Source organism: Hemibagrus wyckioides, linkage group LG14 (assembly GCF_019097595.1).
Source record: "Hemibagrus wyckioides isolate EC202008001 linkage group LG14, SWU_Hwy_1.0, whole genome shotgun sequence".
Taxonomy (NCBI): domain Eukaryota; kingdom Metazoa; phylum Chordata; class Actinopteri; order Siluriformes; family Bagridae; genus Hemibagrus; species Hemibagrus wyckioides.
The window spans coordinates 1835465-1851408 of NC_080723.1; the positions used below are offsets into that span (position 1 = coordinate 1835465).

Here is a 15944-nt window from a genome sequence, read left to right on the forward strand (position 1 = left end):
ACTTCCTTCTTTATTATTCACATCAAACCGAGGATGTTTTCACACTGGACATGTTTGCACGAGTGCGCTGTATCAAACACCGGTGCATTTAGGTTCTTCTAATGTCACCCCAAAAAAGGAAGGCGCTTCTCTTCTGTGTCTCAAAACGATCCCGTCACTCACAGCACACGTGTGATGAGGAAACTAGCGATGACATCGTCAGCTAAAACACACACCCAGTTTACTTTACTTCCTGAACAAGTGCAGACTCGAGTACACATCGTGTTCGCATTCACGAGAACCGTGGCACACTTCCAGCACACCTGAACTCACACCACCCCCTAGAGCTGGTACTGCGGCGTGCTCCCCGGTCTGCACCACTGCTTCCATATGAACTATCCTTCATACAAACCGCGCTGTTTCTGACTAAACTGCTAATGTGAAAACCCCCTGAGTTACAAAAACTCTTTTTGTGCGTTTCTTTTTCGATTCGTTGAAGCTAAAATATACGGACACTTAACAAACATCATGACGCTATCAATCTATCGCCATGTTTTACAACAGGTTTGAGTCACTGGGGGTTTTTCCCTTATATGCAGATCAACTGGTTGGAAAACATTCTGCTAGCCAAATGATGGGCATAAACGTGCGAGTTGCTCTCAGGAAAGGTTCTAGTCTTAAAACTTGTCAGCTTCGAGATTCAAGATGAGGTAAAACACACAGTACTCACTTTATCTAATGACGGCAGTCTTTCAGAACCCAAACCGGTATAGACGTAAACCAGGTTATATAAAGCTTCACTGGTTCCTGGGTGTTACAGTATTATCTCCAGCACTTTGTCAGTTGAAAAGGAGTGTAATATGACTTAGGAATGAATTACCGGAGTATATGTGAATATGTATGCCTCGGTAAACACTCATGCACCATCTCTAATCCTATACGGTGTTTTCTGTTTTACAAAAGCCTGTTCTTGACCGTTGGGATTTTCTCTCAGGTACATCAGATACCCGAATCAGTAGCTGTACAGTGCCCGAGGCTATGTTAGCACAATCTTCCTGGGAATAATGGCTTAATGTGCCCCCACATTTGCATTGAGTGGGAAAAGCACTCACCTAAATCAGCAGTGCTGTATGCTTGCTCCAATGCCTGTGGGGCACCATCAGTTTTTATCTGTCCGAGTCAGGACAGCACTATCAGTATAATCCTGTCCGCACTCTCCCTCACGGTGGCAAGCGACTACGTGGAAGTGCGCATGTTTGGCATTGTAGCCTGCCTCCTGGCTTTTATATCCAACTGTGCTTATTTGTCACTTATTTATTATGTGCAGAGTGGATTTCTTTCTCAGCGAGCTGATTCTGTGGTTTGAGCTCGTAAAACATGTAACCGAAACCTAGCAAAAAATAAATAAATAAAAAACGTGACAAGCTTATTCGATTAGCGGTAAGCTGTTGGAAAACTGAGCCATTTGACATTTCCTCTTTGTCCTGTCGGTCCTTACTGAGAAATCTCTGTAAGCAAGGAGTACGGTTTAATACACAGAACCAAGCTACAAGCAATTAACACGAGTTTAATTTCATCTGTACTATATATTCTTGTACCAAATGGGAAAAAAAATTTGCATGTGTCTAGCAAATATTACGAATCTGTGATTCATTTATTTCTTCACACGCCAGTGCTGAGAATATTCAATCAGCTTATACATATTTCCAGTCCATTATTAATTCAATGTTACAGGTGTAGAAAAACTGGTGTAAGAATAAAATCTCCATAAAATCTCCATAAAAGAAGAGATGACTTCAATTCTTTTCAGACGAAATGGCATAAACGTTTCTTTCTGTGAATTTTCCGCTGCTGGAATAAAAAAAAAAAAAAAAAAAAAGGCGTCCACTTTATATTTGCTTTCTATTCACACCACTGAATAAAAGAGCATACAGGCATACGGTACTGATAATTAGGCCTTACACCACTAGGAGGCAGAGAGAGAGAGAGAGAGAGAGAGAGAGAGAGAACTACAGAACGAGAGTGAGAAAACAAGAAAGAGAGAGAGAATGAGAGAACGACAGAATGAGAGAGAGAGAGAGAGTGAGTATGTTGACATCTAGCTGGTTCTATTAATGTGATGTTTGAGTGATAACTAGGAGTTTGAAAGGCACTTTGTCCAATTAGAAGAGAGCAGCAAATTTCCACCTGGCTTTGACGGAGATGAAGTGGCTCTTTGAGAAGATACGGTGGCATGTGGCCAGGTAAGAGAGAAAGCCACAATAGCGAGACTGTCATTTACCTTGGTGTGTGTTTTAAAGAGCGCACATTTTGGACAAACTGCCACCTACCAGAACAGAGCGGTCAATCAACGTCATGTGAGATGAAGTCCGAGAACCGTGTGCCGCAAATGCACTACCGTTGATACGAATGACAGATGTGCTCAATAAATGGCCTGGCACATCATAATTTCAGAGCTCCCCCTTCACTTAAGTGCTTCTGCGGGCTGGAGGTTTAATTTTAACCATATGAATTGGAAAAGTCAGGGTGCTTCCACTTATTCCCCCTACTTCCCAGTGACGGGCCATTACGCTCCCCGAGTGTGCGGTACAAATCACAGTACTTGGCCGTGTGCCATAAGCATTGATGGAATTTCTTTACTGAATCCTGGTTTTTATTTGTGAAACGACGCGATTAATTCAGGGGTAAGGAAACTATAGGTTTGCATAATAAAATTCATAAGCTTCATTAACAAGCACTGAGGCATGGCAGATCATTTGTTTGACAAATTCACTGGTGCCCCTGAGGTGATTTCTATCAGACTTATTCAAATTTCATTTCAACTCGTATGGATCAAAACCTAATGATCTCAGATAACCCCATAAGCTGACAGTCGCTATATTTGTAGAAGTCGAATTGTTCCAAGGGGGATTTTCTGAAATATTAGAGCTGTTGAATTGTTGAATATATTTCCACCTCATGCAAACTTTTTGTTTTTAGAAAAGAAAATATTTGCAGAAGCCAAGCTGTGTCATTTTGTGTGGTGTGTAATTTTCAATTAGCTGACCTGAACTGACCTGCCTGCATCTCCTGGTACTTTAATTGACTTCAACGGCTAAACACCGATAGTTTACCAGGAGGATAAACTATTTGCCTCGAGAGGTGGACGTGTCCGGGCCGAGAGGCTTGTCTTCTCCGTCACACTCTTATTACATTCTCACAGATGATTAGAAGCCGATTTCAGTGTCATTTCCAAGCCATAGCCCTTCATCCACATACTCAGCCATTAACTGACCATTAAACAAGAAAGACATCGGCGTTCCAGGTAGTAAAATCTCACGGAAGACGTACCGGTTAATCAAGTTGGTTGAAGGAACGGTTTGGTCATTTAACTGAAATCGTCTGTGGTCATTAATGAGTCGCATTACCAAGGTGTCAGGTGGCTTTAATATTTCCAGCTGATCTTGTATTTCTTGTATTATGAAATTATAGCTTTATTTTTTTGTTCTCATTAGGCCCAAGCCTCTAGCATTACCATCATGCGATGCGGTATCAAAGCTTGTGTGATATCTGTTATTTTTATCGTTGTTTTCAATCCGCCAGCATGAGATCATATGTGAGATAGAGGCAGCCAGTGAAATGACAAAGGTTATTTTCCCATTAGCTACACTAGCTAACGCCAACAAATCAGATTCTGACATTCTGAAGCTACAGGCTTTAGCACCAGAGTATAAACAATTTCACATTTTGGCAGATAAAAAAATAAAAATGTAATACAGCCCTGGGAATGGAGAGCCCAAGCCAGGAATTATTTACACATGGCTTTGTACTCGCTTGATAACATTCTTTAATGGTGACAGTCACATCAACACAACGTGACTAAATATTTATTTAATCCAAGCCACTTTCAATTGACTTCAACTGGTATTCAGCAACTTTGTCTTGTTTATTCAAATAAAGTGAAAGGATAATTATAAGGATCACAGAAACAGCACAATCCACAGCATTTCTAGTTTCTTCCTCACTCCTCAACTCATGCTGCTAGGTGGAGTGGCTGCTCTAAACTGCCCCAGGTGTGAATGAGAGTGTAAAGGTGTGTGTGTGTGTGTGTGTGTGTGTACATGGTGTTCTGTGAAAGACTAGTGTCCAGTCCAGGGTGTATTCCTGTATCGCTCCCAGTGTTCCCAGTATAACCTGTTTTTTCATCACAAACCTGTCCTAAATAGAGTGGTTACTAAAAAATTAATTAATGAATGGATGGATGGATGAATGAATGGAAGGATAGGTTGCTGGATGAATGAATTGATGAATAGATAGATGGATGAATGGATGGATGGATGGATGGATGGATGGATGGGTACGTGGATGGATGGATGGATGGATGAATGGAAGGATAGGTTGCTGGATGAATGAATTGATGAATAGATAGATGGATGGATGGATGGATGGGTACATGGATGGATGGATGGATGGATGAAGGGATGGCTGGCTGGATTGATGAATTGATAAACAGATAGAAGGATGGATGGGTGGATGGATGGATGGATTGATGGATTGATTGATTAATAGATATATGGATGGATGGGTGGATAGATAGATGGATAGATGGATAGATGGATGGATGGATGGATGGATGGATTAATAGACAGATTTATGGATGGATGGATGGATGGATGGATGGATTGATTAATAGATATATGGATGGATGGGTGGATGAATAGATAGATAGATAGATAGATAGATAGATAGATAGATAGATAGATAGATAGATAGATAGATAGATAGATAGATAGATAGATTTATGGATGGATGGATGAATGAATAAATGAATGAATGAATCTGTCCATCCATGAACATAAATATATTCTCATAGCAAATTGAAATAAATGTATTTTCATGAATTCTCATACAGCATGAACAATAGGGCCAATGTCCATGTTACAGTAATATTCAATTACTAAACCCTTTCAGAGCCTCATGGAATTCAAGTCAAGGTCATCAAGGATACAAAGTCCTGGGACAAAACACAAGCACACCACAAAATATTTAAATAAGAATGAATTAATGGATTCCCATCCGGTGTGATTCAATATGATTAATACTTACGGGTATTGTTAAGCCACTGTGGTCCGCCAGTCCATTGTAATTGGTTAAAAGAAAAAAAATTAGGGACAGCCGTTATTAATTACGCATTTCTGTTATTTCAACTGAGGGGAATTTTGTGTTTGAGCTCTGAAAGATTTTAGTCAATTACTAAAAAAAATTGCAGCTGATCACCAGGGGTGTTGGAGGAATTCTACACGCCCGTGTGAGAGCCGGTCTGATGTGCTGAAACTAGTCATTTTGGAGACACTGTGAAAGCTTATTAGATCATTAAAAACATTGATGGTGTTTTCTGTTTTAATTAAAATTCTAAATGAACCATCATTATGATGAAGCAAACTTCCATCTGTACAGGGGACTGAATTCTAACACCAAAAATCAGGAAAAGACATGTTTACTAAGGTCAGATCATTTTTCTAAATAAATGGAAATGATATGCATGGAATGCATCTGTTTCCAAGATGCTCAAGAATTAAATTAGATACGTGAGGCTTGTTTCATTGCTGTGTTTTTTTTGTTGTTGCTAAAACGGTAATCCAATCATGCAAGCATAAACTCATGACAGACACAAGAGTATATACATGAATTATAAACCAGGCAGCATGACTGAGATGATATCTCCATACAGAAAGAGCAATACACAGACACACACACACACACACACAACAAGAAACACAACAAGAAACACAACCAGTCTTAAGGGACAAAGAAAACATCAAGTCAAGACCAGGAAATGGCCTAGATTTTTATGTCTCTTCTGCGTTTCCATACTTGCTTTTATGAGTAGGTTGAACACACCTTGTAAAGGAAAATTTTACATGTTAAGATGAAAAGCAGACAACATTATACAACCTCTGGCCAACGAAAACAAGCAACTTTCAGACAGACTCTGTAGCCCACATAGAGCTATGGCTAAAATCGCTTGAACGCTATTCTAAGACCAGTTACTCGCACCAAAAATCGTAAATTTACTGGGCAGAAAAACAACGCGCGACTGAGCTCAGGTCAAACCAGCTGGCAGCTCTACCACTACACCCACATGGTGTATTAAAGCAGCAAGTGGCGTTGACACTTTCCACTTAGCTTTTCATTTTCTGACCACACATTCATCAGAAGTGCCGGGTGAACGGCTCTGCCTCTGCCAAAACGATTCATTCTGAAGTCGCTGAGGAGAATAACAGTGTATAAGGAACTCCAGGGAAGCTATGGAGAAATACTACAGATTTTACACCATTACCACTCACTGTTTTTAAACACATGCTCACGCAACACACTGCTTAGAAAGGTAAGCAAGTAATCCTAGCTAGCTTCACCGTGTGTTTGTGTGACCCTCACTGGACAACTCCCATTAACGAAGCCATCTGATTTCAATCCTCTGTTGCTAATCTGTTGCTCTAAGAGCAGATTTCTGTGCCCTTCAGGTTACTGCTTGAAAAGAAACTTTTCATTCACGCAGTCGATCCTCTGCATTACCTTTCCCAAACCTGCAAGCGTTCGGTGGCAGGCGACGAAAATTCCACCGAGTGATCGGCTCTCATGAGGCTACTCGGTGCCATGCCTTCAATTACGCCACAGGCATAGCTGGGTCACAGCATGCGTGCAACAGTAAATTTAGACGCCTTTAAAGCGCTCCCATAAAGCGTGGACTACATTCATTTATTTTTATTTAAACCGTCTAACTCAGATATGAACTTCTGTAAATGGGACATAGATCTGAGTGCTGCCCAGTCACTGGAGATCTGACATCAAAAATCTGGTCCCTGTCTCGAGCAGAAGGCCTGTACGCCAGCACTGGTTGCACCACTGGTGGGTTGCACTCCAAAATAAGTTGTCCCAACAGGGCAAAACTTTCAAATTTAGTTCAAAGTGGCTAAACTTCGCCTAATCCGGACACCATAAGATTAATCGTATTTTGATAAATAATAAAGGAAATATAGGACACATTTCTTACATCCGCTAAACATTAAAATTGTCCATGATTTTAGTTTAATTAGGGTAAAGTTCTGGGAGTCATTCGAGAAAATTTCAAATCCTGTTTTGAGAGCTGGAGAAGCACAAACACTACGACTACTTCAGACCTACTTTTATAAAAAGCGAGAACTTTTGCATGTGCAATTACATGGTATATATCCTTGCTGTATTGAGAACCCTGAGATTTTATGCTAGGAGGTTCAGACTTCCTATCAAACCCTGAGACCATCTGCTAGGAGGTTCAGGCTTTCTCTCAAACCTTGAGAGCTTCTGCTAGGAGGTTCAGACTTTCTCTCAAACCCTAGGTACTTCTGCTAGGAGGTTCAGGCTTTCTCTCAAACCTTGAGAGCTTCTGCTAGGAGGTTCAGACTTTCTCTCAAACCCTAGGTACTTCTGCTAGGAGGTTCAGACTTCCTCTCAAACCCTAGGTACTTCTGCTAGGAGGTTCAGACTTTCTCTCAAACCCTAGGTACTTCTGCTAGGAGGTTCAGACTTCCTCTCAAACCCTAGGTACTTCTGCTAGGAGGTTCAGACTTCCTCTCAAACCCTAGGTACTTCTGCTAGGAGGTTCAGGCTTTCTCTCAAACCTTGAGAGCTTCTGCTAGGAGGTTCAGACTTTCTCTCAAACCCTAGGTACTTCTGCTAGGAGGTTCAGGCTTTCTCTCAAACCTTGAGAGCTTCTGCTAGGAGGTTCAGACTTTCTCTCAAACCCTAGGTACTTCTGCTAGGAGGTTCAGACTTTCTCTCAAACCCTAGGTACTTCTGCTAGGAGGTTCAGACTTCCTCTCAAACCCTAGGTACTTCTGCTAGGAGGTTCAGACTTTCTCTCAAACCCTAGGTACTTCTGCTAGGAGGTTCAGACTTTCTCTCAAACCCTAGGTACTTCTGCTAGGAGGTTCAGACTTTCTCTCAAACCCTAGGTACTTCTGCTAGGAGGTTCAGACTTTTTCTCAAACCCTGAGAACTTCACCTTTCTCTCAAAAGATCTCATAGATGGTTCAGAATTACATATATTATACTAAACATATATTATATTCCATTTTGCTCCCAGGAACTCTCCTGGATAATGCCTGAAACAATGCCCTGTTTCTCTGAGCTATAGACATGAGGTTGCACATATTTAAAACCCTCTGGTCTTCAATTACAAGTGGGAAAAAAAATAAACTACAAACATCTAGCACAAAGAGACAGAATACTTGCTGAGAAACACCAGTCAGGTAATGAATATAAACATATACAAGCAGATAAAAATATCATTAAGCACAATATTCTGCACCCATGAATACTCTGTCTCCCCCTCACCCAGTAATGGAGGCTGGTGAAAGAGAGAAAAGTTCAGAGTTTAGTTGATTCCTGTGGTGGTTTTTTAAAATCTGTTAAAAAATACGTTTATAACAGGAAGTTGTTTTGAAGCAAACGTAGGAAATAAAGCCTTCCTGAGATCATTTGACAAACTTCAACAAGCATGATTAGAACTACAAGTGGTTTCTTATGTTGTGGTGAAACTAGGCTTAAAACCAAACAAAGTGGTCATAAATGCTGGTAAATGTGGACTGCATAGAATGGAAAGCACCTGAGAGCCCAGTGTAAAATATAGAAGTGGATCATTGATGCTTTGTGGCTGTTTTGTGTTTGAGGGTTTCGGGGAAATGTGCATGTGAAAATGGATAGTACCAAAAAATAATTCTGATAAATACCAGGATTTCATTTCAAATCCTTCAGAACTTCTGCTAGGAGGTTCAGACTTCCTCACAAACCCTAGGTACTTCTGCTAGGAGGCCCAGGTTTCTCTAAAACCTTGTAAACCTCTGCTAGGGGTTCAGACTTTCTCTCAAACCCTAGATACTTCTGCTAGGAGGTTCAGACTTTCTCTTAAACACTGAGAACTTCTTCTAGGAGGTTCAGACTTTCTCTTAAATGCCAAGAACTTCTGCTAGGAGGTTCAGACTTTCTCTTAAACCCTGAAAACTTCTAGGAGATTCAGACTTTCCCTTAAATCCCAAGAACTTCTGCTAGGAGGTTCAGACTTTCTCTCAAACCCTGAGAACTTCTGCTAGGAGGTTCAGACTTCCTTTCAAACCATGGGAACATCTGCTAGGAGGTTCAGACTTTCTCTCAAACCCTGAGAACTTCTGCTAGGAGGTTCAGACTTCCTCTCAATCCCTGGGTACTTCTGCTAGGAGGTTCAGGTTTTCTCTCAAACCTTGGGAGCTTCTGCTAGGAGGTTCAGGTTTTCTCTCAAACCTTGGGAGCTTCTGCTAGGAGGTTCAGACTTTCTCTCAAACCTTGGGAACTTCTGTTCAGATGATGCAATAAACATACTTCCAAAATGTACACAAAAAAAGTACAAAAAATCTTGCAGTGACCAGCTCAGTCTCCAGATTTGAATCTTCCTGAAAACCTGTGGTCTGACCTGAAGAGAGAAGTTTACATGCACAAACCTAGAAACAAAACTGAAAAATAGTAGTTGGAGTGGACCAAGATCCCTCAACAAGTGTCTCCATTCTTATTAGACATTACAGAAGGAGACTTTTATTCTCTCCTGGTTTTACAGAAGAAGAATACAAAAAATAAGTGTTTATTGTACAATTTTTTCCCAGGCATGATATACCCGTCTCAGCACAGAGGGGGTTTAGGGTCTTGCTCAATGGTCAGACAGTGCATTAGCAGCATGACAGCACAGGAGCTTGAACTCTTAACCTGCTTATCAGGCCCAGAGCCTTAACCACTCACTGCTATAACAAGTTAGCCGTAAGATGAGCAAATAAATTTGAAACCAATGTGTTTGAAAAAGAAAATAAATTTATACAATATTCCTGTAAGTCTGCCTCAAATACAGTTGTATGTGATTTGGGCTATTCCTGTTCTTTTTATCAAACGTTGCTATTTTATTCCCATTTCTGCTTCATCAGTCCACTGCACTTTTTTCCCCCTTAAATTGCCTCTGGCTTACCTATGTTGCATACTTCAGATAGTGACTTCTGTCATGAGGTTGCAGCTAAGGTTTTCCGTCTGATGACTCTTCCATGCAGATCATATTTGTACAAGCAATGCTGCACAGCAGACCAGAGCACTATGCCTTTCCACCAAGCAGACTGGCAGTTCTATGCAAACATTTTCTAAGCCCTCCAGATCTCACCTTGACTTCCACACATCCCTTTAATAATTGCTATTTCCTTAATGACATTTCAGACAGTTGAAATTGCGAGCTGGAAGCACTTTGATATCTTTTATAGCTTTCCTCTGCGTCGTAGGCATCAATTTGCATCATTTTCACCAAGCGTTAGCAAAAGGTTTGAAGAGTCAGGGAGTTCCCACTGACAATTCTCGACCTGAGTAATGAGTCCCATAATGAGTGATTTCTGGTCTAATGAGTTAATTAGGTTTTGAGACTTCACTACTGGACAACTAATTACTATTTTTTTTTAATCAAATCTGAAGAAGCTGTGCATTAACATTTGAGAAAAATGTGACTTTTTTTAAAAAACAGTATGCTGAGGCATGTGTTGTGTTCATTTCAAAACTATATAAAATATGCGATTTGGCCAGAGATGTGCAAACTTTTTGCATACAGTTCTATTGATTAATGTTGTTCCTTTTAAATATTCATTTCATCTCTATAATGCACAATATGCGCAATTCCTTGTCAATAATCCATCATTCAAGTTGCATATAACAAGATAGTATGCTCAGAGGAATGCAGGGGTTGTGACCCTGATGATGTTGAGCTATGAACCTTTGGAAAGGGTCTGATGACGTGTCTACATCAATAATGTGCAAAAGCATAAGCTAGACAGAATCTATATATATATATATATATATATATATATATATAGATTTGTGCTAATACGGGGTCATATGCAGCATGGTATTAGATATGATGTGATGAACTAATTGTTTCTAATAATCTCCATATTCGTTTCAATAGTGTGTGTTCTTGAATCTTATGGATATAATGAAGCCTTGTAGCGTTGTATCTGCAACCCAAAGTTTCAAAGTTTGTGACCATACAGACACGAGTGGACTTTGGTGTGCTAATAATGATTTCACGCTAAAGTGCTTAGGAAGCTTTCCGACATGCTCTGGCACACTGGCTCTCCCAGATGTTCATAAAGCTCTTTGTGTTTTTCTGAGAAAGTCTGCAAGCGTACAAGTTATGCTGAGAAAAAATACCACGAGTCCTCTTTCATGGAAATCCTGAGTATACCCTGAGTATTTTTTTTTACAGAGTAAACACTTCGATAACCTCTACACAAAACCTTCCACACACAGTCGGATGCAACACCTCAGACTGCTGAAGATCAGAGATCTTATGTCATTATGTCAGGAGGCCATCTGCTTGGTCATCCCTGTATGATCTTCTCGGCTGGGGCTGTTTTCCAGGATATGAGCTTGAGAACTGGCACATTTTTGTTAAACTCTCATGTAAAAAAATCAGGCTTGTGGGTTTTTATTTTTTTAAGAACTTGGATCAGAGCAGGTGCTCCTAGATCAGCACCGAGCATTCGACTGGGAGCTTTTTCTGGAAAAACCCAGTTCCTGGCATTTGAGAATGTCACAAAAAAAGGAAGGGCTATCAGATAAACCGGGAATAATCGAGCCAGCTCTAGGGTTTGAAAAGCTTTAATGCACAAACCTTGTCCTAGACTCAGGCATTACGTCCCATTTGTCTTTTGTCAGCACTGGGTCAGTGCACGATGCACACGCCTGCCCTTGGTGCTGAGTTAAATAGTACTGGCTCTGGTGGTGAGAGTCCACTTTAAGCAACCAGACACTGGAAGCCACAAGTGTTGGGCTACTTTCTGCCCAGTTTCTTTGACCAGCCAATGAAAACAACCGCTTTAACCAACCTACTATATTAAGAGGTGTCTGTTGTTTTTATTGTACATAGCTACATGGTGGTATTTGGCCAGGATAAAGCACAGTGCTAGTTTTTAGTTGAATGTTTTCATTCTGCCACTGAAGCTGGTTTCTAGTCAAGCACTAGTCTTACAGAATTACATTCATTGGGCTGATTACAGGGTTCGTGTCATATCAGAGGGCACAGCTTGTCTTTCCATTGCCCCTGCTGAGGAGAGTCAGTCAGCGCACCACCAGGTGACAGATTTCAGTAACACTGAGAAAGAGGAAGCAAAATATTGTTGTCTGACATGCCAACTAATAAGTAATTATAGGCTAGTCCTTCACAGATGGCAGACCCCACAGTGCTGCCACTTGCAGGAAAAATAAGCCACCGTTCCCCACAATGTGAGAAAGTACAAGAACAAGCTTTGCTTAAGCAACAGAGACTTCATATGAACCTGGCTGACTGATTGGAAGTCCTCTTGTGACTTAAAGGAACTAAGAGTAGAGATGTTACCCCCTGTAGGCATATATGGGGAAAAAACGCATTTTAAAGTGCAAGAGGTAAGCCTTCCCTCTGGGGCGTCCTTATAAAAGGTTCTCTCAAGACTCTCTCATTTTCACATTGCCAAGAAAATGAATAAATGCAGAAACTATGCAATTATTTTTTTTTTGTTTTGTTTTAAAAGACTGGATATATATATATATATTTTTTTTTAATCATTTAATCTTAACCATTTAATCTCCACTCCCAAACATGTAATCTCGCCCCATGCTGAATAGCATCCGGGTAATGCAAAGTCAGTCCAGCGGTCCAGTAGCAGCACAGCACTGACAGGGGTAACAAACATGCGCACAGGACTACGCTAACCGTCTGAGGGTATCTCACTCTGTAAAGAAGACAAATACGAAATGCAAAAACATTTCCAATTTACATTGGAAAAAAAAAAACATTTAAAAATGAAGCTTGTCTAATTATGAACAGTGATTTGGACAAATGAGTACTCTGATTAATAAGGGGGGAAAAAACCCACCAAAAACTTCCAGCTAGGGACTGTTGAGCATGATGATCAATTTCATCTGTTTCAACAACAGGAGTTAACAGATCTCAGGTGTTCCTACAGAACTGCCCACTGAGAACGTCAATATCATTTGTCACACATGTTTTCTGAGACTCACAGTTAACAAGCATTCATTCTGCTAATAGAATGTCATCTGTATTAGCAGAGAATCTGCTAGAAATGTTCTATTAGCTTCAATTTGCCATGTTTATGGAGAGACGCACAAATCAGGCTGTATGCCAGATTAGCAGACACATCCACCAGTTACGGACAAGAACAAGACTGATATTCATAAATAACCCACTGAAACATTTTAATATTATTTATCAAACTGCACAATATATAGGAGTTATTTATTATACGGTATATATGGCAGCTATAGTTATATAAACAAACAAATCAATATCTCAGTTTTTTGTATCTCAGTTTCTCTAGCAGCTAGGAGAGCTAGCATCTTCAGTATCAGCCAAGCCAAGTGCAATCATTTTGTTCATAATTGCGCAGCACTAAGTAGTAAAAAGATATAGTGAAAAATTCATATGCAGCCTACTCAACTTTGAAAAACACACACACGCACACACACACACACACACACACACACACACACACACACATTCACCTGCAGTACAATTACCAATCCAGCTTCAAGGCTGAGCAGAGGGCCCTGGATAGAAATAACAAATTGATGTTCATCTCAAAACTATACTCATCCTTCTTAGTCAGCTTTTAGAGTAAGTGCCACAAAGCTCATCTCAAATCAGCAAGGCACGCAGCCTGGCTAATAACATCTGAATCTGGGAGAAAAGTAACAGGACCTTCATTAAAGTCACAGTCACAGCTCCACAACTATCTCACACACTCGGAGTTTTCCTTGCCATTAATCACACCATTAATATCGATTATTTCCAAATGTCTTCCTCCAGAGGTGAGGGATGCTGCACTGTGATAATGGTGCCTTTTCTCTTCATTAATGACTCTGTAGCAGAGACACAAGCCTACTGCTCTGCACCTTCAGATACTTTACAAGAGCCGACGCTGAAAGAAGCTTTCAATACAGGAGTGTGAGTGCTGCGGGTCGAGGAAAAAGTTCGGCTTCAGCAACTTAGCTTTATCTCACAGTGCTAGCATCTATACTGAGATACATTCGAAGCCAGTGACGCATTTTTGAAAACAACCCAATAATAATAATAATAATAATAATAATGAACAAATTAGAAGGTATATGGTTTGAACTGTGGTTACTGTGTAGGACTGGAATAATTTATACACACACGCACACTATATATATATATATATATATATATATATATATAGAGAGAGAGAGAGAGAGAGAGAGACTAAGCATCCTCAATAACATACCTTCAAAAAGATTAAAAATACTATTCAAATGATTTTTTGACACCTACATGAAACACCCAAAACACACACTACACACACCACATCAATTTCAGTAAGCCATAATATTGAAAGCCATGAAATATTAATATTATAATCTTTCACTTGCCGTTTAAATTTAAGGATGAATTATGCATTACCAATCACTACTACATTTTACTCCACCAGTCACCAGTCAGAAAATATGACTGGATGATATCACGACAGAAATACAACCTTTAACAAGAACGCACGTTCTAATGAGAAAATAAATACATAAAACGTCACACACTACATGGCCAGATGTATATGATAAACCTCGTATTTATAGGTCAGGGTTGGTGTGCTATTAACAAAAAATTAACTGACACTGTGATGGGATGAATGCATGGTCAAAATGAAAGAGTTAATAAAATAAATTTGAAAAACAAATGACAATCAAAAAAATTAGGTAATCTTAGTTAAGGATGTTGCCCTAGGTGAGAATCTGTGTGCGTGGTGTCCAGCGTCGGACTGGTGTCCAGTCCGGGATGTATTCCTGCATTGTGCTCAGTGTTCCAATGGATAAATCGGTTACTGAAGAACAAATGAATGAATGAATGAATGAATGAATGAATGAATGAATGATGTAACACACCAGTTTGCATGATACATTTAAAGAAAATGGAGGCTCATCACTTATTATATAAACTACCATACAACTTATGTATGTATATATGTAGTCACATCTGAGCTGTGGCTCAAATTGTGAGGTGGACAAAAAAAATCTGAATACATTTGAAACAATCCTGGTCAGGGCCGTGCAAGTGACCACAGTGTTTCTCTCTATCTATCTCCCATTCACAACGTTACATAACAGAACTGAAGCGGCCTTTTCCCCCCTCTCTGCTTTTGCCTTTCCAGATGCACTTTAGTCTCTTTAATACTAAAGTCTCGGGTTCAATAAGGGTCAGCGGGTTAGGGGTGAAGCATGGTCACACTTCTTCAGCAAAAAAAAAAAAAAAAAGCCTGGCTTGTGCCATCCTAACAAACTGATATGCTGTCATATATACCTGCTATTACATAACGAGGAGGCGTTTGGAAAACAACCAAGTTAAGGGGACGGAGTGAAAGCTGTGTCTTTTAGTACTCGTAGAACTTGTTAAATTAGTAAGAACACAATGTTTAAGGATAAGTTTATGATTACAAAAGTTGTTGGAAGAGCTGAGCCAGTACAGAACCGCCTCCCTCTCTCCCTCTCTCTCTGTCGACTCTGTTTATGGCAAAACTTGTTACATAACCAGATTACATTCCTCCTTCCTCATATCAGCGCCTAAATATACCCTTCCAAAATGAAAGGTGGACGAAAGAATGCGAGGTACAACACGCACACCGAATCCCCCCGACCCAGGAAGTTCGCTCGGACGCTTTTTCTTCGGCGTTTTCGGTGAAAACGTGAGCTACATTTTCCGCTCAACTTGGAGCAGCTCGGTTGAATGGAGGCAGCTGAGGGGGCGTGGCTAAATCAGCCCTTTTACTGTCTCTACTGTAAAACACGGACTGCTCATAATCAGACCTTACTCATTCCTATCAATTATTTAACACCACGTCTGTGTGATCCTCCCGCCGGCGCGGATCTACCCGTTACAATGTGTC

At 40.3% G+C, this 15944-nt stretch overlaps 1 protein-coding gene across 1 annotated transcript in view; it reads right to left on the reverse strand.

The window, feature by feature from the left end:
• roraa (RAR-related orphan receptor A, paralog a) overlaps positions 1-15944 on the reverse strand; it is a 261349-nt gene that overhangs the window by 244463 nt on the left and 942 nt on the right. The gene's annotated exons all lie outside the window — the stretch shown is intronic.